Here is a 25,131-nt window from a genome sequence, read left to right as displayed (position 1 = left end):
TATCAGAAGCATATATCGGTATAACAAGTATTTTAAAATTTCAAGAAGAAATAAATAAGTAAATAAATAAAAAAGAACATGAACTCACCTTTGATCTATTAACTACGGGATATTTTGTTTTCGAAATACCCTGTCTGTTGCTTGTCTTAACTACGGATATTTCGATTACGAAATGGTACTACAATAACTTTTGTAACACTTTTTGTTTCATGTGTCTTCGATAAATAGGAGTGAAGAAATGGACTTCTTTGTAAGCCCTTACGAAAACGCTTCAAATGTAGTTTAAAGGTTAAAGGAAATTGCCTTCGTAGTTTAAAGGTTAAAGAATTTACCTCCGTAGCTTAAAGGTTGAAAACAAAACTTAAACCAAACGCACAAGAAGAAAAATAGCATGTGAACACTTTAATAATATAGCTTAAAAGTAAAATTTAATGAGAAAAGTTCAAATTATATTTGATATCATCAAGTGACCTCATGACACTCAAGATATCATTGATTGGTGGATTTTTTTTCTCATTATTCAAAAAAATACACTTGCATCATGGTACAATTCTGTTCAATTATTCATGTCGAATTTTGCAGATTAAGAAAAAAAAAGTTTCCACAAAAGATTGGAACAGTTCATCAATTTGATATGTGGGTGTCAGAGGAGAGGTGGAAGGGAAGAAGGTAGTTTTCGTTCAATTACCATGAAGTTATAAATAAAGTTTGACTCATTAAACTAGCTGTCATATTAGGCCTAATGACGTGTCAGTTTTTTTTAATTAAAAATTTCCAGTAAATGTGTAATAAGTACATTCTTTTGCCATGATGTCTAAGAAATATATATATCTTCATTTGCAAATCTATCTCTAAGTTTAATTTCATAATGAAGAGAGAAAATTGCAACATTATGTATTTTCTTTTCATAATAAATTCTTCCATCGTGACGTCATAATCAACTAAATTAATTTTGCTTTCGATTGCTAATAATAATAACACATGTCTCAGAACGTCATCATCAGTAAAGAATGCCTTAATTGCAAAATATTTACCAGGATTAATTGATTTTGCATTTTAAAAATTGCACATGGGAAGAATCTATTAGTTAACGGGTTTTGTGAAAAGCTTTATACCATTTCCTTAAATTACTCAGAGGTAAGTCGACAAAGAGAGAGTGGCGGAAACATATTCATACATTTTCTAAAACATTGCCAGTACAAATTTCATGAAAGACGTGTGTGTGTGTGTATGTGGTTATATACGAAAAATTCATTTCCCTCCCTGCAATACAAGATCTATAAAAAAAACCGAATGTTTCATGTACTAAAACAAAATTCATTCACAATAGCACACATTGTATTTGAATTGTACAGAGATTACTTGAAAGGTAAGTCAATAGCACAAAAGAATTTGCGGACACAGTTAAAGCAAAGAGGTGAAGGAAATATTTTTTCAGCTGTAGCTTCCAGATGTCTGTATTTATGACATAATAACTTAAACAAAATGAACCTTATGCAGTAGGGTGGATCGAAAAAAACTTGTCTTCAAAATTGATAACGGCTCACGCGGAAAAGTTACCCACCAATAACAATAGTTCACTGAATTTGTTTCACATTTTTCGGACGATGTCTTCCAATGCCGCAATCGACCTAAAATTTTGGAAATGTTAACATAGGCAACACGCATTACACATTAGTAATCAGTTTGTTTTATCTTTCAATACGGTTTGGAAGTATCATATTTCCCTACGTGATCGTTCTTCAACTTTATGTGCTATACTGACATCACCAATATATGCAGTTCTTTGCTTATTTTAACCATAAAATGGCTTAAAATAACCCAGAGCTCACCACGAGGAGGTGACTGCACATCGAGTTACATTCATCTACCCAGTAGACAACAGACATGTTGTTAAGGCCTAAGATTTAGGTGACGAAGTCTTGTTTCGACTCAAAAGTGGGAATATTTTTTCCTAGATAGCAGTCTTGCTCGAATGAAGCCATCTTTTTCTTCAAATACACATTTCTTCTCACACGCTACGGTAACTTCTCGTATCATCCTTTCCACGGCCTGGGTATGACATGGAAATTCCATTATCGACTTAGCTGCAAATGCTGCACTTTTGATGTCTGCTTCTACTTCTTGCAGTGTAAGTGCTTTAATCAAGGGCGGTTCGGTGACTTTGACGGAAGCCCAGCTTATCATATCATAATAGTTTTCTGTTCATAAATTAATGTTAGGCACGACAAACTGTCGAATGGATTTCTTGTGTGTCGTGGCGGGGGCCTTTTTTTTTTTATTATTTGTTTCTATCCAAGAGTCCGAAAAACTACAGAAGAGTCGATGATTATCGCCAGCAACATATTTTCAGGATGTGCGAAAAAGCCATTTGTTTGCAGCATCGAAAAGACTATTTTCTTCAGGTTATCTGGTAAAATTGCTGACGAAAGCCGGCCCAACTTCCACAGGTGTCGCGCACCGTCACTGCAAGAAGGATGTCTTCGAATCGTAAACCACATCGGTGCGTAGACCTTCACAATGAATTTTACAAGCCAAACTAAAGAAGGACTAGGTGACTCTTCGCTTACGCGCAGGATGCGGCATGCCGTCGTCAGCCACCGGGAATGATTCAGATCCAGAGTTGGAGTGGGTCACTGAAAACTTGACCCACGACCCACTGACCCACCACCCACCGTGACCCACGACCTACTGACCCACCACCCACCGTGACCCACTCTGACCAACCACCCACCATGAACTACTCTCATCCACTGTGATCAACTCTGACTCATCAAAATCCATCGTCATCAACTCTGAACACGATCCACGGCCCCTTCTGTACTGACTAAAGAGTTTACACTTGTAATAAAACAAGACTGTGAAATTGTCACTAATCGGAGTTTCAATTTCTAGTCAATCGCTCAAGCTCCACTCTGTTACAATAACGGTGGATCTGACCTTGACGATATAAAATGGTAAAGTTTGTTAGTGAGGAAATTAAAATAGTTCGAGGTGGGGGGAAATTAGTGTCTGCCTAAAATATAGTTGTACTAAAAGAGTATTTTTGCAAGTGTTAATTTCTGAACGCATTCCAATAGAAACTTCTATTTGCAGGAAAATATCCTTGTACAATATGGAAAAGGTTCTGGTTTCTCAGTTCACAGTATTTTTCTCATAAAAGACTTGAAAAATCAGTTTTTTATAGTGTATAAAGGTGCTCGGGTACCCTATGTGAGAGCATCTCCATAAAGTATGCTCATATTTGTAATTTGTGTAATCACTAAAACACCATGTTAAATTTAAGTTACAAATATGCATAATTACAATTATTATGAATATTTATTCAAAGTAGTTTACCTAAAGCAAAGAAGAGACTTATTAAAAATTAGGTACAAAGTTGAATAACACAAATAAGACGTTAGTAATACAAATATACATTTTCCATAACTCGTAATTTTCCACCTTAAAACAAATCTGAAATCGGGTTTATTTCCTGTTGGTAACTTTTTCGTGGTAAATCATCCGCAGCGGAATGATGTCTATCCTTCAGCCAAGAAATAACTAGCTCGTCTACTTTGAGCTTGTCTAGCGGTGGGCCATTAACATTGATGAACAACAAGTTAGATCATCTTTGAGCACTTAGTCTATTTCTAATATCAGTCATCTGTAAATTTATAAGGGAAATCCCCGTTCGCACTCTGTCGTGGAAATTGATAATACTTCTACCTGATTTCTGCAACTCCTCATCGACAATCTGCTTGTTAGACTTAAGTCTGATAATGATTTTTCTTGGTCAGTTTTGAAATACTCAGCAAGAAGTATCATCTTTCTATCACCATACAACATCTTTTCCATATCGACCATGTCAGTTGGTAATGTCGACTCATGGAGAACAGAAACTTCATCTACCACGACTTCGATAGGGAATCTTGTGAATAAATTATCAATTAAAGCCTGATAAACTGATGATTTCTTATTTGTTTATAAATTTATTTTTTGTAATTACACATAAAGGTTTGATGCCATTACCAAGTTCCCTCCCCCGTCTAGAAAGCGAAAGGGAACGAGGTTCCTGGAAAGTGTTCAGAGGTGAATGGGAATTTCCCTCCTTCTTCCCCTTCAATTACCACATTGCTGTTTGCCATGTGCCAAATTACGATGAATTTCAATTAAATTATCATAGTATAATTATTTCCTTGTTGAATTATCGATACTTTTCTGTGGAAAAAAGGATGAAATTTGAAAATTCCAAATCAAGGTAAGTAGACCAACGTAAAAGGAAAAAAATGTAAAATTTTCCATATAATTATGCGTACAATTCAAACTTAAAATTTCCGTGCAATTAAGCTTATAGTACAAATTTTATGCCTATTTTTCTCACAACTTTATGGGTTGATTGCCCTATGCTGTAAGCGCTCCATATAATAAATATAAGCTTCAGCAATTATTATAGTAGAAAGCAATGGATATATGAAGCCAAGCATTGTATTTTTTGTTTCTGATTTTTTTCCTCTTATATAACATAGATCGTTTTCGATCCTTTTTACAAACCAACTCACTACAAATTTTCCATATATAGAAAGTGCCCCCTCCCATAAACAAGAATTTTAAAAAATGCTAGGATGTTTATTTTCAATAAAGAATTAATACACAGAATTTCAGCTCCGTAAGCTTAACGGCTTGCGAGATACTCATTTTTTCCCGCAAAAATTCGGATTCTCACTACCTCCTTAGGATATTATGCATTATAATGAAAGCAATATAACATCCCAGTTTGGATTAAGGCCTAACTATATACCAAAAGTAATTTAATTTGACTTTGAAATTTGACCGTGATGATCAGGCACACGTAGTTACATTCACTTTTTTAAATAATTTATATATTACAGTGATTCAAAAATGTATTTTTTCCAGTAGTTAGCTCCTCTAAAAACTCACAGGTCTCGAAAGCCAAGTAGTAGTATAAGTCTTATTGCTATTATTACAATTAAAAATATCAATATCCAAAAGTGCCTGAAGTTCTTTTTTCACTTGGTTAGATTTACTCATCTCAGGTAAGTAGACAGAAACAAATGGAAAAGGAAGGGAAATGAAGTTCTTCAAAGTAAAACGAAGACAAATTTACCAGTCTTCAGAAGATACTGTCTACAATGCAGTGAGAAGAGTGGGTAGGTAGATCATACTGAGTCGGTGGGTCGCAGTGGGTCATGATGGGTGGTGGGTCGCAGTGGGTCATGGTGGGTGGTGGGTCGCAGTGGGTTACGGTGGGTGGTGGGTCACAGTGGGTCACATGCTGTTGACCCACGACCCACTGACCCACTCAGAAAACTTGACCAACTTGACCCACTCCATCACTGTTCAGGTCACTTATACTTGGTGAGTAAATTCCCGTCGACGCAGCTCTGCACAGTTTCATCAAGTAATTTTGCTCAGTGCTAAGATCATCTTTTACTTTGTCATAATCGTCCAGCCAATCAAGCGGTACTTCCTGGTAAGATCTTATTGGCTTACTCTCGCACGAGTTGAGTTTCTGCCCTATTGGACCTGAGTAAGCACTTGGACCAGTGGTGTCTCCATCGAAGTGGCGCAGAAGAAGTTCGTTACAATGGAGAAGACATATACTAGTCACTGAATTTCCCTTCGAAGTCGTTTTGCTTCATTTCCCTTCGATACTAACAAGGCTACCAATGTGTTTACGGGTGTTGCTTGCAATTCCGCTGCAACCGTTGTTGACAAGTCCGCTTGTTTCGCCTCCAGAAATTCGATTATAGCTGTCGCGGTGTCAAATCCACTACCTGACATGACGTGCCCCAAGTAAGCAGAACCAGGTTCTTCCACAATGATGACGTGGCACTCTTTTACTTCACGGCGATGGAATTTGTTCCCCCTTTTCTCTTGCACAATAGTCTTATCCTTTCGACCGTCGAAATATAGGCCTCTAATAGCGTGACCACATACATCTTCATCTTGTTGTACTTCAGAGTTGTGTTTCTTTTTTTCTCTTCTAATTTTCAATCTATCTATAATACTGCGGGGAGATTCTTCAGAAATAACTCCTGCGTCCTGAAGCGCATCTGAAGCAATGAGAGTCGCTCTTCTGTAATCCACAGAAGATGTCTTTGAAAGACGAATCCTGGTTTGTGTGGTCTTCTGCCTACGAATGTAGGCTGGTAGTTCAAAATCAGACCCCGATGTAACGGTATCGGACTCCTCAGATGTATCATCAGAAGTCGTAGGACTCCCAGTTCAATCTTCGAAGTAGAATCAGTTGGCCGGCTGCTTGCAGAGACCTTGTCTCAGCATCTAAGCCGCCTATCATAATTTTTCGCACTGTTCGTTGGTCTTGCAAGAAGTGTCGCGGTAGAACTCGCAGTTCTTTACTGCACACGCAATCATTCAGATGTTTGCACCGGTAGGCACATACATCAAAGAGGCAATCAAACGCATTCTTAGAAAAGTTCTGCACTGTTTTGCTATTTTTCCGTTTTGATGATTTGGAAACACCGCGACACTTTCAGCAGTACCTCAAGAGTTTTGTTACAACTGATTTCTTCGGAATAACGGGAATAAATGATTTTTTCCAGATATCTATCACCCTATCTGCAATTGTTGGCAAAACTTAACGACAAGTCATGGTCATTGCTCTCAGGAGACAACTATTGTTTCACCCAATTTACAAAACACATGACGTCACCACACGTCGGCAAGTGAGTTTCTTTTAACTCCGAGGGCACATCAAACAGATCACTATTCACACGCTGACGGGAAGTTCTCACAGGAGGCTTCTTCCGACACATAATGAAGACAACCGATAATCTAAAAAGGGCAGTAGCACTGTAGCACTTGCGACCAAGAGTTCACTCGTTGCCAGCTCCTTACTCCTTACTAGGTCGATGTCCTTATAATTATTGTTAAGCAATATGTTTCTTTGTTAACCAACTATAGTTAAATAACACTCAACAAACAGAATACTAACTGGGCACAAGCGAATCACACACTTTTAACCTCAAAGAACGCTCGCTCTGTCAACACTTAACAGTGAACACGTTAATCATATCGCAGGCAACACTGAACTAAAGCAAATCACAGCCTCTTCCAGCAATCCAACCCCCCTCCGGCCATGTCATTCATTCAACATGAGCTCGCCCACTGCCAGAAACAAACACTAACTTTATAGCTTTGCGCTGATGCGCGCAACAATGGAATCGGGCTTCCATTCATCGTTTCTACTCTTTTCGAAGGTTAGACGTTAATAAGTATAATTTTATAGTAAAAACAAGCAAGGAGCTATACATATTAGTGATGTTACTACAGCACATAAAGTTGAAGAACGATCACGTAGAGAAATTTGATACTTCCGAACCGTATTGGAAGATAAAACAGACTGTCTATATACTGTATAATGCGTGTTGCCTATGTTGACTTTTCCAAAATTTTAGGCCGTTTGCGGCACCGGAAGACATCGTCCGAAAAGTGTGAAAAAAATTCAGTGAACTACTGTTATGGGTGGGCAACTTTTTCCGTGTGAGCCGTTATCGATTTCGAAAAAGAGTTTTTTTTCGATCCACCCTATTATGCAGGGTCGTTTAGACGATCATTAGTGTCATACTAAAGGCTCACTACCGCAGGAAACATGTTAGTTGAACTCTAGTATGGCAGTAATCACTGGTCAGAACGACTCTGCATAAGGCCTCATATGTTTACTACTGAAGATTTAAAGATACTACTTCTTCAGGTATTATAGCACAGGGAATACGTAATATGTTTTGTTCAGATTTTATAGTGGCTCTTCTTTGCCTTTTGCGTCTTATGAAGTTTTGAGGAAACTCCTTCGGGGCTAAGTGGGTGCCTTTGGCGCGGCACATCCGTGCTAGATTCCCGGCGGGAGATCATGAGGTTCGAATCTCTCGTTAAGCTGCAGGTCTGTTTCATTTAATCTCGATGCTGAAAACGGATGGTCAATTCAAAATCGAATCAAATTCGTTGAGTGTTAATGAGGATCAATGAAAATAGTATATAAGGATAATATCATTGGTTCATAAGTCAGTTGGAACTAGTACGTGATGTGATTGGAAACTTTTAAGATTGGGCTTGTAATTTAAAAATGGCAGTACTTACAGGCTATTGTGATGGGTCTGCTGTTGTTTCTGCTAGAGTGACAACACTTTTGGAATGAATTTCGCGGACACTCGACGCATGTTCAAATCATCAGTTAAAATTGACTGAACAACATAGAAACTTAAATTCAGGTCTTCAGCCATCTTCCTAATTGTAAGCCTACGGTTCGACTAGGCCGCCACTAAATCGCCAACTTTCGCAATGTTTTCGTTAGTTTTTGATGTTGAAGGTCGGCCCGATCGGGGGTCATCCTCTACTGACTCGCGGCCATCTTTGAATCTGTGAAACCAGATAAACACGTTCGACCGGCTCAGAAATTTGTCTCCAAAAGCTGTTTTTAAGAGTTCGTAAGTTTCCGAAGCAGATTTCCCAGTTTTAAAACAAAATTTCACACAAACGCGTTGTTCCAATTTTTCATCCATTTTCCGCACTTAAAAATCCGCCAAGACACACACACACACGCCCGCATTCAACTGGTTGCTATGCCGTACTGAATAAAGATATCTCGGTGCATGTTTCAACATGTTTCAAGGACACACCAAGCTACCGCTTCCATGCTAACGGACGATTATACCTACTCCTCCTGAATAGTGTTGCCAACTGTCTTAAAACTTTCCAATCATACGACGTTTTTATTAGTTTCTGGTTTGACTAGCATAGTAGCTATTTGAGTAGAAGAGTTGTTCCCACCATAATTCAGTTGACAATGACTGATTAGACTCTCGTGTGAGGTGAAGTTGCTGTTTGTGTAAGTGCTGCTGTTTTGGCTCTGATTAATTGCTCATAGATCATAACAGAGATGAAGTGGGTCAGTGGGTCGTGGGACGTGATCCACTGCGACCTACCACCGACCGTGACCCACTTTGACTCACCATGACCACTATGACCCACCGACGCATTATGACCCACGGACCCACTCTGCTCACTGCATTGTAGACAGTATCTTCTGAATACTGGTGAATTTGTCTACGTTTTATTTTCAAGGCATTCCTTTTCCATTTGTTTCTATTTACTTACCTGAGATGAGTATATCTAAGTGAAAAAAGGACTTAATACTTGTCTTTCGAGATACAGTCGAATTTTACAGTTTTTTCTCTTTACGTTGGTCTACTTTATCTTGATTTGAGACTTTCAAATTTCATCCTATTTTCCACTTGAAAAGTATCTGTATTTCAACAAGGAAATAAATATGGACAATTAAACTGAAAATGGCAAACACTTTACCGTTTTATACCGTAAAGGTCAGATCCACCGGTATTGTAACAGTGCGGTGCTTGAGCGATTGACCGTACAAATTCAAACTCCGATTAGTGATAATTTCACAGCCTTGTTTTTATTACAAGTGTAAACTCTTTAGTCAGTGGACAGGAGGGCGTGGATCATGGGTCAGAGTTGATGACGATAGGTTTTTGGTGGGTCATCGTGAGTCGTAGGTCACGGTGAGTCATCGGTGCAGTGGGTCGTGGGCCACGGGTGGTGGGTCAATGGGTCATGGGCTAAATTTCCATTAACCCATGTCATCTCTGGTTCAGAAATAATGAATAGAAAAGTATCTTCGGAAGGGGTATTTTTCTACTGCACACATGGTGGAAACAGGATCATTTAGTACAGTGTTGTTTTATTGCTTGTGGATCGTTTCCCAAACATCGCACCGTCATCTCGCAAAGATATCCGGAAACTGAATCACAGATTTCAACAGACCACTTCAACAGAGAAACTTCCTTCAACAGATAGAGCGTAAATAAGATTAAGTGTTGCGAAGATGTGAACTTTATATCCAACATAATCGAAGTCACTTTAAGTATGTTTCTCCGATATATTTTATAAAGTTGCTTGCTATCTTCTTTCTTAGTTCTACGTCTAGCGAATATGCTCTGAGGTTAAGGGAGACGGTGATTATGATAATGGTCAAAATGGTGGAATGAAGAAAGTCAGAGGAAACGGGAGAACCTCGAAAAAATTCCACGTATACAGTGCTTGTCCAGCGTTTTAAATTAAAACATATTATATGTATCACTTTTGGTTTCTACTTTACCTCAACATTAAAAATGCAATCTTGCCAACTAAGTTATGGAGCACCCTCTAACAATAATACAATAATAATAATAATAATAATAATAATAATAATAATAATAATAATAATAATAATAATAATAATAATAATAATAATACTTTTTCAGTGATTCACTCCAATTAGGCTACGGAAACCACTGGAATATGTTAGACCTTAAAATAATGTTGAATGAACATATGTTATTCTGATGAAATTCACCTTCTCTTTATTAAACTGTTTTGAAACTAACTTTCTACGGAACTTGAAATTACTACGATGTGTTTTCATCTTACAAAATCAATGATTTGGTGTTTAAATTGAGCCAAAACAATGGACATAAACAAATTAAAATCAAGAATTTAGTTCCATTGCATTATAATTGTAGAAAAATAGTAAATCAACCTTAAGAGTGACCATTTATAGCGGAAGAGTAATTTTGCTCTCCACATCAACTGATCTTAGCTGATTAAGAAAATCGTTCAATTTTTGCAGTGTGCATTATGATACTACTTTCTCCGCTACCCCCGTTTAGGCTCGATACTTTATCGCCCTTGATACTTGCAGTTCAGTATTTTGCAGAAAACATCAGTATATGACTATATAATTTCAATAAAACTCATATTAAATTCAGAAATTCTGCAACGGTTTGCTTACTTTGAGCTTATAAAAATTAAAACTAACAAATTCAGAAATACTGATTGCAAGTTGAATACACTTTTGGACAACTTTTCTGAGCAATAAGACCATACGCTTGTCTAGAACCAACACGTACTTTGGTATTTGCACTTAATTTGTTCCACACATGAACCATTAAACTTTCACTTATCTCTGCCATAGTTATATTTGCTAGCTCCTCCTTAAAGTAATATTCCCAATCCCAGAAGGGGATAGGGTACAGAATATATGAGGGATAGACAGTAAAACCATCACATCGGTCTTTTGTCATAAAATCCGTTATATTCACACCACATGTCGTTTGTAGAACGTGAGTTATGACACCAGGACCGTTACGACTCCACTCACAACCGCTGAAATTTTCTCTTAAATCTTGAATACATGCTTCAGCCAATGGATGTCCATACTCGAAGTTGATAACACCGGCCGCTACTACATCTCTTTCCTGGGCACCCGCATAGTTCCTGAGACCCTCCAAAGACTTCATTACAACCACGTCCAGATCAAGTTAAGTGCCACCATATTTCCACAGAGTCAAATAACGGAGAACATCACTAGTATGAGACACACGCCATTTGCTTCTGTTCAACGCACCACTTGTGTACAATTCTTCTAAAGGTGTACCTTTCATATATGTATCTATGTCAAGATAAAGCACATGCACTTTGGGATAGGTCAGCAACTGCTTCACTACAGGACCAGATCTGTTAAAATCAGTTGATGTTACAAACACATAGACATTGGTGTTGGGGTTCATTTTAGCGGCTGATTCAACGGCACACGCTTGTCGCACATTTAATGTTTTCGCTGAAGAAGTTTCGTGGAAAAATATGCTCTCTAATACTGGGATTACTTCTGCATTTGTAACACTATTAGCAGTAGTAGTAATAGTAGTAGTAGTCCTAGTAGTAGTAATAGTAGTAGTAGTAGTGGTGCTTGTTGTTGTTGTTGTTGTTGTAGTTTGGTTCATACTAGAATCACTATAAATTTGAACAAGTGGCGTAAAAATAAATTTGAGCACCACGATAGCGATAAATCCAATGAAAACTTTGGTGATGAGACGCATTGCATTGGTTGTTATGAACTGCCTTCTTTCAGACCAGGAGTCCTTCAAACAACTGGTTACTGCAAGTGTCGTATCCCACCCATAAATGTGAGTTAAATGATAGTTCGATGTACGAAAACACTACCAATACGACTTTTAAGCGTACGTTAATACAAATTTACATACGCTATCAGCTGCGCACGGGTTAACTTGATGAAAGTATCACATATTCTGCAAAAAAAAATAAATTGATCTCCCGCATGTGTTAGATGTGAATGGATTTCATCATTCAGTGAGTTCAAAGTATGTCACCTAATCATGTACATAGACAGCAGCAAATAGACTTTTTTTGTTCTGCTGAACGTCACTATGACATCTCACAAATTACTAATCTGTTTATCAAAACACTATCTGTCTATTTATCTATTACTATCTGTTTATCTATTACCAAAAACGTATGAAAGATTTCTGTTGAAAACTATTTTGTTCTTCATGTTCTTTGTTAAGAATATTACTTCATAACTTCTGTGTAAGCACGTGATTTACACAAGATTTATTTCATCTTTACAGGTGTGGTAGATTGACAGCGAGAATTCTTTTTACGAAGTTTACCATGCACAAATGCATGTTCCTTTCACGTACTAAATACAGGTTGTCATCTTATACTTTTTTTTTTTTTTTTTTTTTTTTGTTGTTGCTAAATATGAGTGTGTATGAATCAGAAACTGAAAAAAGTACAGGGAAAAACTTCTGGTTTAGCACTCAAAGTTCTCCATCTTAATTTTGTCAATTATGCAATCTTGTACTAACCTACCACAAGATTAATTTTCTGATATTACTATTATCCCTTAATCACAAATCTGTCGTAAATTTTACGAAACAGCATCATCATTACCATATCTACTGACCTATGTACTCGGTAATAAATGGTCGGACAACCTTCCAATCATAACAATAACCTTGGCTCGTCTCCGAAAAACCTCGACTCGAACCCTAATTTGCATACACCCTTTTTCGTCAATCCCCTACTCCAGTGGTTCTCAAACTTTCCGATAACGCGGACCCCCTTTTCATTCGGAAAGTGATCTGAGGACCCCCTTGCAATTTTTTCTGAAATTTCACATGCTATTAAAAAATATACTAATTATTATCACTGACAACAAAAATCATGGATCTAGGAACATATTTTGGGAGAGGTTTCTCGGTTTTTTTTAGAAATCCCAGAATTGTGTGGATTGATGTTTATAAGCATAGGAATAACTAACATTTACTTCCTTTTTTTTTTTAAAAAAAATCTGGTATTGATGATAGTGGTGGGAGCTTTCTGCTACTTGAAGATAAAATCCATGAAATTCCGAGGCGTCGTGCACTTAATGTTCAACTGCTTTTGAAAAAGTGCCCTAACAAAGAAGGAATTTAAAGCTCTCACTTAAAGCTCTTATATGACGGAGCTCCCGGCTTCAGGGCAGAAAATTAGTAAAGTAGGAAAACATATAATTTAGAAACGTAGGTATAATTTCTAATTGCTTTCTTTTTAGTAACTGAAAAAATACTTCTTGCGTAACAGTTGTGAGTTCCATTTTATAACAACACATTTCAATTTTAGGTGTCGCGGACCCCTGGCTAGGTCCCACGGACCCCCAAGGGTCCGCGGACCACACTTTGAGAACCACTGCCCTACTCCTGTGGGGGAATTACCAAGACGTAAAAAAATCCAAAATGACCGATATTCATGTCAAATGCATGGTTTTCGGAGTCTCTTAGATCAATGGTGAAACTTCGGTCGCATGCATCCCATTCGGCTGCGGGCCGGCGGTCACCGGGGGGGGGGGGGAGATACCGAGACATGTAAAAAAATTTATCCAAATGACCGATATTATTGTCAAATCCATAGTTTTCGGGGTCACTGAGCTCAATGGTGAAACTAAAGATCGCGTTTACTTTGAAATTTAGCCTCCATCAGCTAAGGAACGAGAGCCATAATAGAGAGGTCATCGATACATGTAACAATAAAAAAAAATAACCAACATTAGTGCCAAATCCATAGTTTTCGCGGTCGCTGAGATGAATAGTGATATTCCCATAGGCGTTGACTTCCAAATACAGCGCCTATCAGCTGGGGCCAGAAGTGTTTGCTAGTTTGCAATAGAATAGTCTATAAGTGGTAGAGCATTCACCTCCGGTGCTTGGAGTCCCTGGTTAATCGCAGCCTGCGCCGTGTGGACTTTGTGGTGGACAAACACCGTGCTCGTGGGTTTTCTCGGGGTTCTCCCGTTTCCTCCCACTTTCTTCATTCCACCATTTCGCTCATTTCTCATTATCACCGTCTCCTTTAGCCTAACCAGCATAACCGTGGGACATTAAAGATTTCATTTCCTTTTCATTTTCAGAATAGTCTATAACCAATCTAAAAACCGCTCACTGAGGTTAACGAATAGAAGTTCAGCACAAGTATAACAGAAGCTACAGATAGGACTCTGAAACCATAACTGGTCTCTGCAATAGGAGTTAGGAAGGTACTGGGTAATTGATGACTGGAAATTGTCTTCTTAATGATAATTTAGAGGGTCTGAAAGTCGAAATTCTTAAAAAATAGGGGAGTCGAGATAGAGAACTATTATTATCACTAATTATTATCACTAGGGTTGAACTGTACACCTGTGTGTTGAAATTCATGAGAAAAAAGGATTGGAAGAACCTTCACCCTAATTGATAATTTATATGTGTGAAAGTTGAAATTCTTAGGAAAGGGGGAGTCGAGATAAAGATGTAGTTGATTGTTATAGGGTTTAAGTTTACAACTGGTGTGAAATTCGTGAGAAAAAAGGATTGGAAGAATGTGTAAACATTTATTGCAGAGCATATGCCAACTGTTTTCGTAATGATAATCTATATCTATGATAGTGGAAATTCTTAGGACATGGTGAGTCGAAAGAATGAAGAATGTTCGTGGGAAGGTTATCGAACAGGGAGAATCCAAACATTTCAAATATTTGGAACACAATTGACGCAATTCACTGTATTGTTGTTGCTGTGTTTGGATTTCACCTTGATATTTTGTGTGTCAGCTTTTGAAGAGATAAGGGATTTCAATAGACGGCATGGAAAGAGTTGTGTAAGGTTTTATAATTATTGTTGATATTATGTCAGAGAGAAGTAATTATGATTTTTTTTTTTTTTTTTTTTTTTTTTTGTAAGTGTACGAACATTCTAGGAATGATAACGTTCTAGAGAAAGCTTTTTTTAGTAAAACTTCTGCTCAGCTTGTTTTGTTTGAGAATGACCTTAGAGAAAGAAAGAAAGAAAGAAAAAAGAGTGAAAAAAGCAGAAAAGTCATCATACTGATTTTTTGTTAAAAGTCAACTTTGAAAGGGGTGAAGTAATCTACACTTGACCATTTATCATACTCTTTGTTCCTTCCTTTACGAAAGAGTTACTTTTGTTTACTTAAAAAAATAAATGCGAATAGATTTTTTTTATAGCGTTTGAATACGGAAGACCCCTTTTGAGTCTCTGTAAAGAGTAAGCTATGCAGGTACTATGGGTCCTTTGCTATTTATCCTTGACAACCAGGGTATTTTTTTTTTTTTTTACTGCTTTAAGAGTGATGGAAAAAAAGAAAGAAACGTGAAAATCCATCGAAAGAGGGGGAGCTGAAGTTCGCAGACATGTTTTGTTGGATCCTTAGTTGTTGTTGTATGAATTGATAAGTAATAAACATCAAATATAGACTCCTGTGAATATATTTACAAAACGTGTACGGTACATGCAGTTAGATATGAACATGTAATGTGAATCACATAGCATTTATGTATGATGAAGTCATTTGATGTACCGTAAAAATTATGTTTGGAATGAGTAAAGTTTGCATAACTAAAAGATTTTTTGAAACGTTTACTTATTACACTTCCTTTTACGCTTTGGTTTAAATATAAAAATAAAATAAAATCTTTGAGTTTGTTGCACGGTTATGCTGGTTAGGCTAATGGAGACGGTGATGATGAAAAACGAGTGCCATGGTGAAATGAAGAAAGTGGGAGGAAACGGGAGAACCCCGAGAAAACCCTCGAGCGCGGTGCTTGTCCACAACAAAGTCCACTTGGTGCGAGCTGAGATTTAACCAAGGACCCCATTCAACAGAAGTGAACGCTCTACCACCCTGCCACTACACCCCCTGGAAGAATATACGTTAACTTTTGATATATGGTGGAATAAATTCTTATTATTCTAATTACAGTTGATTTCATTAACATTTTTGTGAAGTGGAGTACATTACTCAGTTAATAAGCTAGTTACTAGGAAAGATTTGAACGATTGAAATTATTAGAATAATTTTGTGTTAGATACGTGAAATGAGAAGCACATGAGCTTTCACCGGGAATCGAACACGGAACTTTACATACACTACTGAAAATGAAATTTATATCTTTATGATGGCGTGTTTTGTGCGAAATTTCGTTTAATTTACACATGTGTATGTTAATCATATATTTGAAGGCTACACAAATATTTTTAAGAAGGAATTTGTATAAGAAGCTTATGTCCATGAGTATTGAACGCGGGACAGCGTGTACCAAAAGCGAACACGATGTTGTCAAGCAGAAACTGGCATGGTTGAGGATTAAATATGGAATCCTTAAACATAGGAGATGAATGCTGTATTATAGAGTTACTGTTGTTCCCTAAGGCTGGCTAGAGTGAAATTTTGCACACAGTTGGTAAATGAAATGGAATCTTTTACTGTAACATCCCAGGATTATCACCTGTAGACTATGTTTTAATCATTCATAAAATGTAAAGGAACTGAATGATGATTGGCGGAATGAGGAATGATTACAAGCGACATCATCTTCATAGCCTCTGTGACCAAGTCGAAAGAGCATGCGTGTAGTAATCCAAGGGTTGGTGGTTCGCACCCACCCTAGGTTAGCCCTACATTTTTTTACTTGCCTAAAGTGTTTAGATTCACCTTAATGTAAACACATTACGCATTTAGGCGATTTAACATATTTTAGGGGAGTAATTTTGTGGTTCATTGACACTTACGACATGTTGAACACACCTAGAACATACTAGGCACGTGCCCCTGGTACACTTCGAATCAAAAAAAATTGCGACAGCTAACGCCGTGCAGTTAGGCCACCCAATATACACCTTCTTATACCATAATCGTGTCAGGTAAAGAGAATCCCTCTCTCTCCTCCTTTCTTCTCTCCCATACTAAAATTAGCTAACAACGTGAGCACAATCCTAATTTCAAACTACACATGTATTAGTTTCGATAAAATGAAATAATAAAACCGAGACGAAACAAGATTCATAAGTTGATGTAGAGAGAAACTGAAACACATGCAATGAAAAATTGCAACTAATGGATGTCTATTACACAGAGATTCAGAAGTGAGGCAGAGAGAGAGAAGAGGAGAGAAGAAGATAAAGAAAAGGGAGAACACATAAAACTGTGGAATTCAAACGTAGTAAGAAAAGAACCTAACATTACAAAGTTCCATTTCCAGAAATCCAAGAGTAATATAGAAATAACGTTTGTTTGCACATATTTTTTCAGAACTATTCGAATATATAAAAGAAACTTTAAACATTCATTATGTCACTTTCAAAATGGATAGCATACTCAATTTCAAGTAGAACTGTAGATCTCCGAAACACATCTAGGATAATCTCAAAAGTTTAACACATGCTTTGTTTCCGCGTGGTTCGATTGTAAACTCGGTAGTGTTCATTGGACGTACTTATCCGAAATACATTCTAATATACCCAGTAGATAACGTTGGTCATATTCTCCATTTCAGACTACTAATGCAAACTTAACAACAACAACAACAACAACAACAAAACGAACGAATGAAAAGAAAAAGAAACAAAGAAAGATAAAATTGAAGACTGGTATTTTACTGCTAAATTTCTATCAGAAATACCCTATATTAAAAGTCCAAACTGTATCGTAATGAAAAGTTACAAATGTTTGAAAGGAAAAGTTTATGTTCCTCTTAGATGTAGCATGTTTCAAATTTCAACTTGAATAAAACACTGAATTATAGGATGGAATCACATTTTGTGTCGAACTAGTATAAATAAAATTTTGTTTTCAAATAATCAAAGAGGTTACATTTTCTAGTCTTTTCCGAAGATTCATCTGTTCCGAACATCCAGCATTGATTTAATATCTTCCGGATATAACGTAATTTGCACAGATAGAATGAACACGCTAAGAGCTTAAACGGATCATCGTGTCAGTCGGATGATGTTGGTTAAGTTATACCCCACCACTGGGTCGAGGATTCAAATCCGTAGTAACCCGGTAATTCGACTGAGACTCGATAACCCAGAAGATAAAAGAGAGATTTTACTTATTCCCTTGCGTTTAAACAGTATTTCTGTCAGAGATGACCAGGACTGGGGATGTTATCCCCAGAACACGAAAAACACGACGCCGAAGTTCCTAGTTAATTAGATTCTCCAGACCAGGTATATCGGGCTCTTACTCCGTTTTAACTTTGGAACATGATGTGCGTGTGTGTGTGAGAGGGGGAGAAGTGAAAGATGCAAAGACAGGATAGGGAAACGTCAAGAAAGAGAGAGAGAGGGGACGAATATAAATATGAAACATACTTATCATTGTAGTGTATGATGCAGAACGCACACACTGTTTACTCGAGATATCGCCAGTGATGCATTGTAAATTCTCCATCAGAAGATGAATATCTGTTTACAGCCACTATTTTACATTATTTTATGCGAAAAAATCATACTACCTGATGGAGAATGGAACTAAGGTTTTCCATTTGGAAGTCTAGCCCGTTACCACTACACCGCCGATTGCTTTAGCCAAACTTTGTTTAACAAATGTTGTAGTGTTTCTTTCTGAGAACGATAACACTAAAAGTGTATACTGCAGATCAATGAATGTCCTGGTAGTACCCTTGCCCTTTCCCAACTAACATTCGTAAATCGTTTCTATCATGATACAGGTGTTTCTTATGTGTTGCATGTCCAGTATGATAAGTCGATTCTTCACAATCACTTTGTAAAAAATTTAACTTTGGCGTGAACAGGCTTATGAACCTATGTTTGATAGCAGTATTATTCATAAGGCCATTATGTTACCCCTACACTATAATGCGACGTGAAATTAGAAGAAAAATATTACTTACTTTAGCCCTGATCTTTGGAACGAACCAAAGTGCACAACGAAATTCATTTATTCGATGGCCTAGAGAGAAATTAGAGCCCACTAATAAAGGGAAAACATACAATCGAGGAAAAAATAGGGAAATAAAACATATTTTGCAGTAATTTCGCCGTGCAAATTCAAAAGTAAGCAAATAATAATAATAATAATAATAATAATAATAATAATAATAATAATAATAATAATAATAATAATAATAATAATAATAAATGTTCACATTCACAGTATTGTTGTATATTATTATTATTATTATTATTATTATTATTATTATTATTATTATTATTATTATTATTATTATTATCATTTACCCGCTTCGTTGGGTTAAATTGAGAAAAAAATAGTTAAAATTTCCGTTACTAAGACACTGTTTCGTATTAGTAAAGTGCTCTTTGAAATCGGTCATTTTCGATGAGTTTTATATATCCTCTCCCCACCCTATGTTGTGGGGCCCGGCATCTGCAGTGTCATTGTTCATCTCAGCAAACCAGAAAACTATGATTTCTTCACTGATAATGGTTATTTCGATCATTTATATATGTCTCCCCCTCATCCAAGTTGAGGCTGAATTTAGATTTAAATAGCATCAGATGTGTCACTGTTAATCTCAGCGGCTCCAAAAAATATAGATTCGCCACTAATACCGGTCATTTTTTGTTCTTTTTTAAATGTCGCTCCCCTTCCCCATTTCTTAAATTACACTGTCAAAGTAATATGACAGAAATCATCTCGTGTTCGAACTTCATCTAGGTTGAAAATTTGATCTTGATTGGTTTGGTGGTTTAAGAGTCATTAAGTTTTATTTATTTCCCTCTCCCATTCCCCTCTCCAACTTCTCCCGTGAAAGTGAAATTATAAAAAATCATATCAGACCCGAACCTCAATTATGTTAAAAATTTGATCGAGATTGATCCTTTGTTTCACGAGTTATCAAGTTTTATTTATTCTTTCTAACTCCTCTTTTTATCAACCCTAAGTTATATCGTCAAAGTAAATAGACAAATACCACCTTAGGCCCGAACCTCATCTATGTTAAAAATTTAATCGAGATAGATCTTGTGGTTCAAGAGTGATGAAGTCACAAAGACAGTTACTTTCATTTTCATTTTTTAAGATATATATCTCCCTCTCTCCGGCCCCTACGTTGGACAAACTGAAATGATAAAAGTCGTCCCAGATCCGAACCTTGTCTATGTTGAAAGTTTGATAGAAATCGGTCTGGTGGTTCAAGAGTTATTGTTTTTTAATTCTTTTATCAACCCTCTTCTCCTCCTCCTCCCTCTCAGTTCTAACGTTAAAATGATATGGTAAGAATGCTTCCCAGACCCGAACCTTATCAATCTTGAAAATTTGATCGAGATCGGTTGGATGGTTCAAGACATTAGGAGCCACAAACATAGTTACTTTTAATTTTATAATATAGGTTATTATTATTATTATTATTATTATTATTATTATTATTATTATTATTATTATTACTATTTGCGTACTTTTGAACTTGCACGGAGAAATTACTGCAAAATATGTTTTATTTCTCTATTTTTACTCGATTGTTTAACCTTTATTAGCGGCCACTAATTTCTCTCTAGGCCATCGAATAAATGAATTTTGTTGTGCACATTGGTTCGTTTCAAAGATCAGGGCTAAAGTAAGTAATATTTGGCTTCTAATTTCATGATAGTGTAGGGGTAACGTAATGGCCTTATGAATAATACTGCTATCAAACATAGGTTCAAAACCTGTTCACGCCAAAGTTAATTTTTTTACAAAGTGATTGTGAAGAGTCGACTTATCATACTGGACAAGCAGCACATAAGAATGTGGAAGCAAACACCTGTATCATGATAGAAACGATTTACGAATGTTAGTTGGGAAAGGGCAAGGGAACTACCAGGACATTCCAAAGACATCATTGATCTGCAGTATACACTTTTCGTGTTATTACCGTTCTCAGAAAGAAACACTACACCATTTGTTAAACAAAGTTTGGTTAAAGCAATCGGCGGTGTAGTGGTAACGTGCTAGACTTCCAAATGGAAAACCTTGGTTCGATTCTCCATCAGGTAGTATGATTTTTCGAATAAAATAATGTAAAATAGTGGCTGCAAACAGAGATTCATCTTCTGATGGAGAATTTACAATGCATCACTGGCGATATCTCGAGTAAACAGTGTGTGCGTTCTACATCATACACTCCAATGATAAGTATGTTTCATATTTATATTCGTCCCCCTCTCTCTTTCTTGACGTTTCCCTATCCTGTCTTTGCATCTTTCACTTCTCTCCCTCTCCCCCTCTCTCACACACACGCACATCATGTTCCAAAGTTAAAACTGAGCAAGAGCCCGATATACCTGGTTTGGAGAATCTAATTAAGTAGGAAATTAGGCGTCGTGTTTTTCGTGCTCTGAGGATAACATCTGCAGTTCTGGTCATCTCTGACAGAAATACTGTTTAAACGCAAGGGAATAAGTAAAGTCGCTCTTTTATCTTCTGGGTTACCGAGTCTCAGTCGATTTACCGTGTTACTACAGATTTGAATCCTCGACCCAGTAATGGGGTATAACCTAGCCAACATCATCCGACTGACAGTTGATCCGTTTAAGCTCTTAGCGTGTTCATTCTATCTGTGCAAATTACGTTATATCCGGAAGGTATTAAATCAATGCTGGATGTTCGGAACAGATAAATCTTCGGAAAAGACTAGAAAATTTAACTTCTTTGATTATTTGAAAACAAAATTTTATATATACTAGTTCGACACAAAATGTGATTCCATTCTATAATCAGTGTTTTATTCACGTTGAAATTTGAAACATGCTACATCTATGAGGAACATAAACTTTTCCTTTCGAACATTTGTAACTTTTCATTACGATACAGTTTGGACTTTTAATATAGGGTATTTCTGATAGAAATTTAGCAGTAAAATAGCACTCTTCATTTTCTCTTTTTTCTTTCTTTTTCTTTTCGTTCGTTTTTTGTTGTTGTTTTTGTTGTTGTTGTTAAGTTTGCATTAGTACTCTGAAATGGAGAATATGACCAACGTTATCTACTGGGTATATTGGAACGTGTTTTGGATCAGTACGTCCAATGAACACTTCCGAATATGCAATCGAACCACGTGGAAACAAAGCATGTGTTAAACTTTTGACATTATCCTAGATGTATTTCGGAGATCTACAGTTCTACTTGAAATTGAGTCTGCTATCCATTATGAAAGTGACATAATGAATGTTTAAAGTGTCTTTTATAATATATTCGAATATTCAGAAAAAATATGTAAAAACAAACGTTATTTCTATATTACTGTTGGGTTTCTGGAAACGGAACTTTATAATGTTAGGTTTTTCTGTTCTCCTTTTCTTTTTTCTTCTCTCCTCTTCTCTCCTCCTCTCTCTCTGCCTCATTTATGAATCTCTGTGTAATAGACATCCATTGGTTTCAACTTTTCATTGTGTGTGTTTCAGTTTCTCCCTACATCAACTTATGAGTCTTGTTTCGTCTCGGTTTTGTTATTTCATTTTATCGAAACTAATACATGTGTAGTTTGAAATCAGAATTGCGGTCATGTTGTTAGTTAATTTTAGTATGTGAGAGAAGAAAGGAGGAGAGAGAGGGGATTCTCTTTACCTGGCACGATTATGGGATACGAAGGTGTATATTGGGTGACCTAACTGCACGGCGTTAGGTGTCGCAATTTTTTGATACGGAGTGTAGATGTCAGGCATGTGCCTAGGGACTGATATAGACTGTGACTATCACTTGCCACCCATGTGATTTTTTCTCAGAAGGGTTTATAAGGCACATACTTGATAAATTCCCATGTACCTGAGGGAACATGATAGGCATATGCCTGCTGTGTAATTGTGCTGTTTGGGATTATTCCCATTCAATAAGGTCCTCTCGTTCTGACTCGAAAAACTTACCGCAATTGGTACCTTCACGTCAGTATTATGCAGCAGATGTCATTTCCGGAATCATTACTACGACTATACAATTTCATTTCTTAAAAATTCATATTAAATTCTAAAATTCTATACAAATTTTATTTACTTCTCACTTACAAAAAGGAAAACTAAGAAATTCAAAAATACTCATTACGAGTTGAATACACTTTTGGACAACTTTTCTGAGCAATAAGACCATACGCTTGTCTAGACCCAACACGTACTTTGGTATTTGCACTTAATTTGTTCCACATATGAACCATTAAACTTTTACTTATCTCTGCCATAGTTATATTTGCTAGCTCCTCCTTAAAGTAATAATCCCAATGCCAGTAAGGGATAGGATAGAGAATATATGAGGGATACACAGTAAAACCATTACATTGGTCTTTAGTCATAAAATCAGTTACATTCACACCACATGCTTTTTGTAGAACGCGGGTTATGACACCTGGACCGTTATTACCCCACACAGAACCGTTGAATTTTTTTCTTAAATCTTGAACACATGCTTCAGCTAATGGATGTCCATGCTTGAAGTTGATAACACCAGCTGCTACTACATCTCTATCCTGTGCACCCACATAGTTCTTCAGACCCTCCAAAGACTTCATTACAACTATGTCCAGGTCGAGATAAGTGCCACCATATTTCCACAAAGTCAAATAACGGAAAACATCACTAGTATGAGACACGCGCCATTTGCTTCTGTTCAAGGCACCGCTTGTGTACAACGTTTCTAAAGGTGTACCTTTCATATATGTATCTATGTCAAGATAAAGCACATGCACTTTGGGATATGTCAACAACTGCTTTACTACATGATCGGATCTGTTGAAATCAGTTGATGTTACAAACACATAGACATTGGTGTTAGGATTCATTTTAGCTGCTGATTCTACGGCACACGCTTGTCGCACATTTAATATCTTCGCTGAAGAAGTTTCGTGGAAAAATATGCTCTCCAATACTGGAGTTGTCTCCGAATTTGTAATACTATTAGCAGTAGTAGTAGTAACAGCAGTGATACTTTTTGTTTTTGTTACTATTGTGGTTTGGTTCATACTAGAATCACTATAAATTTGAACAACTGACGTAAACATAGTTTTGAGCGTCGCGATGACGATAAGTCCAAATAAGAAATATATATAATAAAAGAAAAACTTGGGTGTGAGACGCATTGCACTGTCTGTCATGAACTGTCTGTTTTCGTACCGTCAATTTCTTTGCAAAATTGTTTACTCTGTGTCTTGTAGCCATAAATGCGACATAAGATAGACTGAATTACTAACACGCGATGAGTTCACACGTGCATACGTTGATACAAAATTAACATTTGTTATCACCTGTGAATGTGTTGTAGTAGATAAAAGTATCAGCTAAGGTGCAAGAAAATAAACTGAATATTTTTTCCTGCACGTGCAAAATGTGAACAGCTGTGATGACCTCTTGGTAAGTTTAAAATATGTCATCATGTACATAACAGTACATAAGCTTTTCTTTTTCTACTAAATAACAAATACAATATAATTACTCCTTTGTTGCCTCAGAAAGTACTAATCTGTTCATATAGTCATTTTCAAGAGCACCGGGATTTGAAAATCAGTAGGAATGCTATTATTTACAGTACACGAGTGGGAAATCTTAGTGTATGGAACACCACACAGGGTTAAAGGGTCCGGGCGTCCTGGCCCGGAAAGTTTTCAAAATTGCCACTTCCGAAAATGAAGTTTCACTTTTCTTTGAATGATTTTTTTGTTTGTTTTATTTTTTTAAAAATTTTTTTTTCGCAGTGATAAATATGTCTTCGTGAATGAAAATGACCATTGAGGTTCTAGGGTTGTAATACCAGACCTTAGTTCTCATCAGGTCATTCTGAGCACCGACCGTGTGTAATATAAAGTGTGAAAATAGCACGGAGAAATGCTCGTGTACTTTGCCATTTAACAAGGAAAAGTCGCCGCGTCATCTTGAAAAAATCACGGTGAAAAAGGTCTTGCCAATCTTTGATTCTTAGCGCCACAATTCTGGAATCATATATGTTTCCATGTCTGGTAAGGTCTCTGCACGAATTTTACAACCTCCCTTCTTCGTTGTATAT

General features: G+C 36.8%; 2 pseudogenes; both read right to left on the bottom strand.

The window, feature by feature from the left end:
• Window positions 1-10,838: 10,838 nt before the first annotated feature.
• Window positions 10,839-11,315, bottom strand: LOC145691925 (alpha1,4-N-acetylgalactosaminyltransferase 1 pseudogene; annotated as a pseudogene).
• An 11,852-nt stretch (window positions 11,316-23,167) lies between these two features.
• Window positions 23,168-24,133, bottom strand: LOC145691909 (alpha1,4-N-acetylgalactosaminyltransferase 1 pseudogene; annotated as a pseudogene).
• Window positions 24,134-25,131: the final 998 nt, after the last annotated feature.

This window comes from Thermobia domestica, chromosome 8, assembly GCF_964235325.1.
Source record: "Thermobia domestica chromosome 8, izTheDome1.hap1.1, whole genome shotgun sequence".
Taxonomy (NCBI): Eukaryota; Metazoa; Arthropoda; class Insecta; order Zygentoma; family Lepismatidae; genus Thermobia; species Thermobia domestica.
The sequence above is the reverse complement of the archived record's forward strand: the minus strand, read 5'-3'. Positions and strand labels throughout refer to the sequence as shown.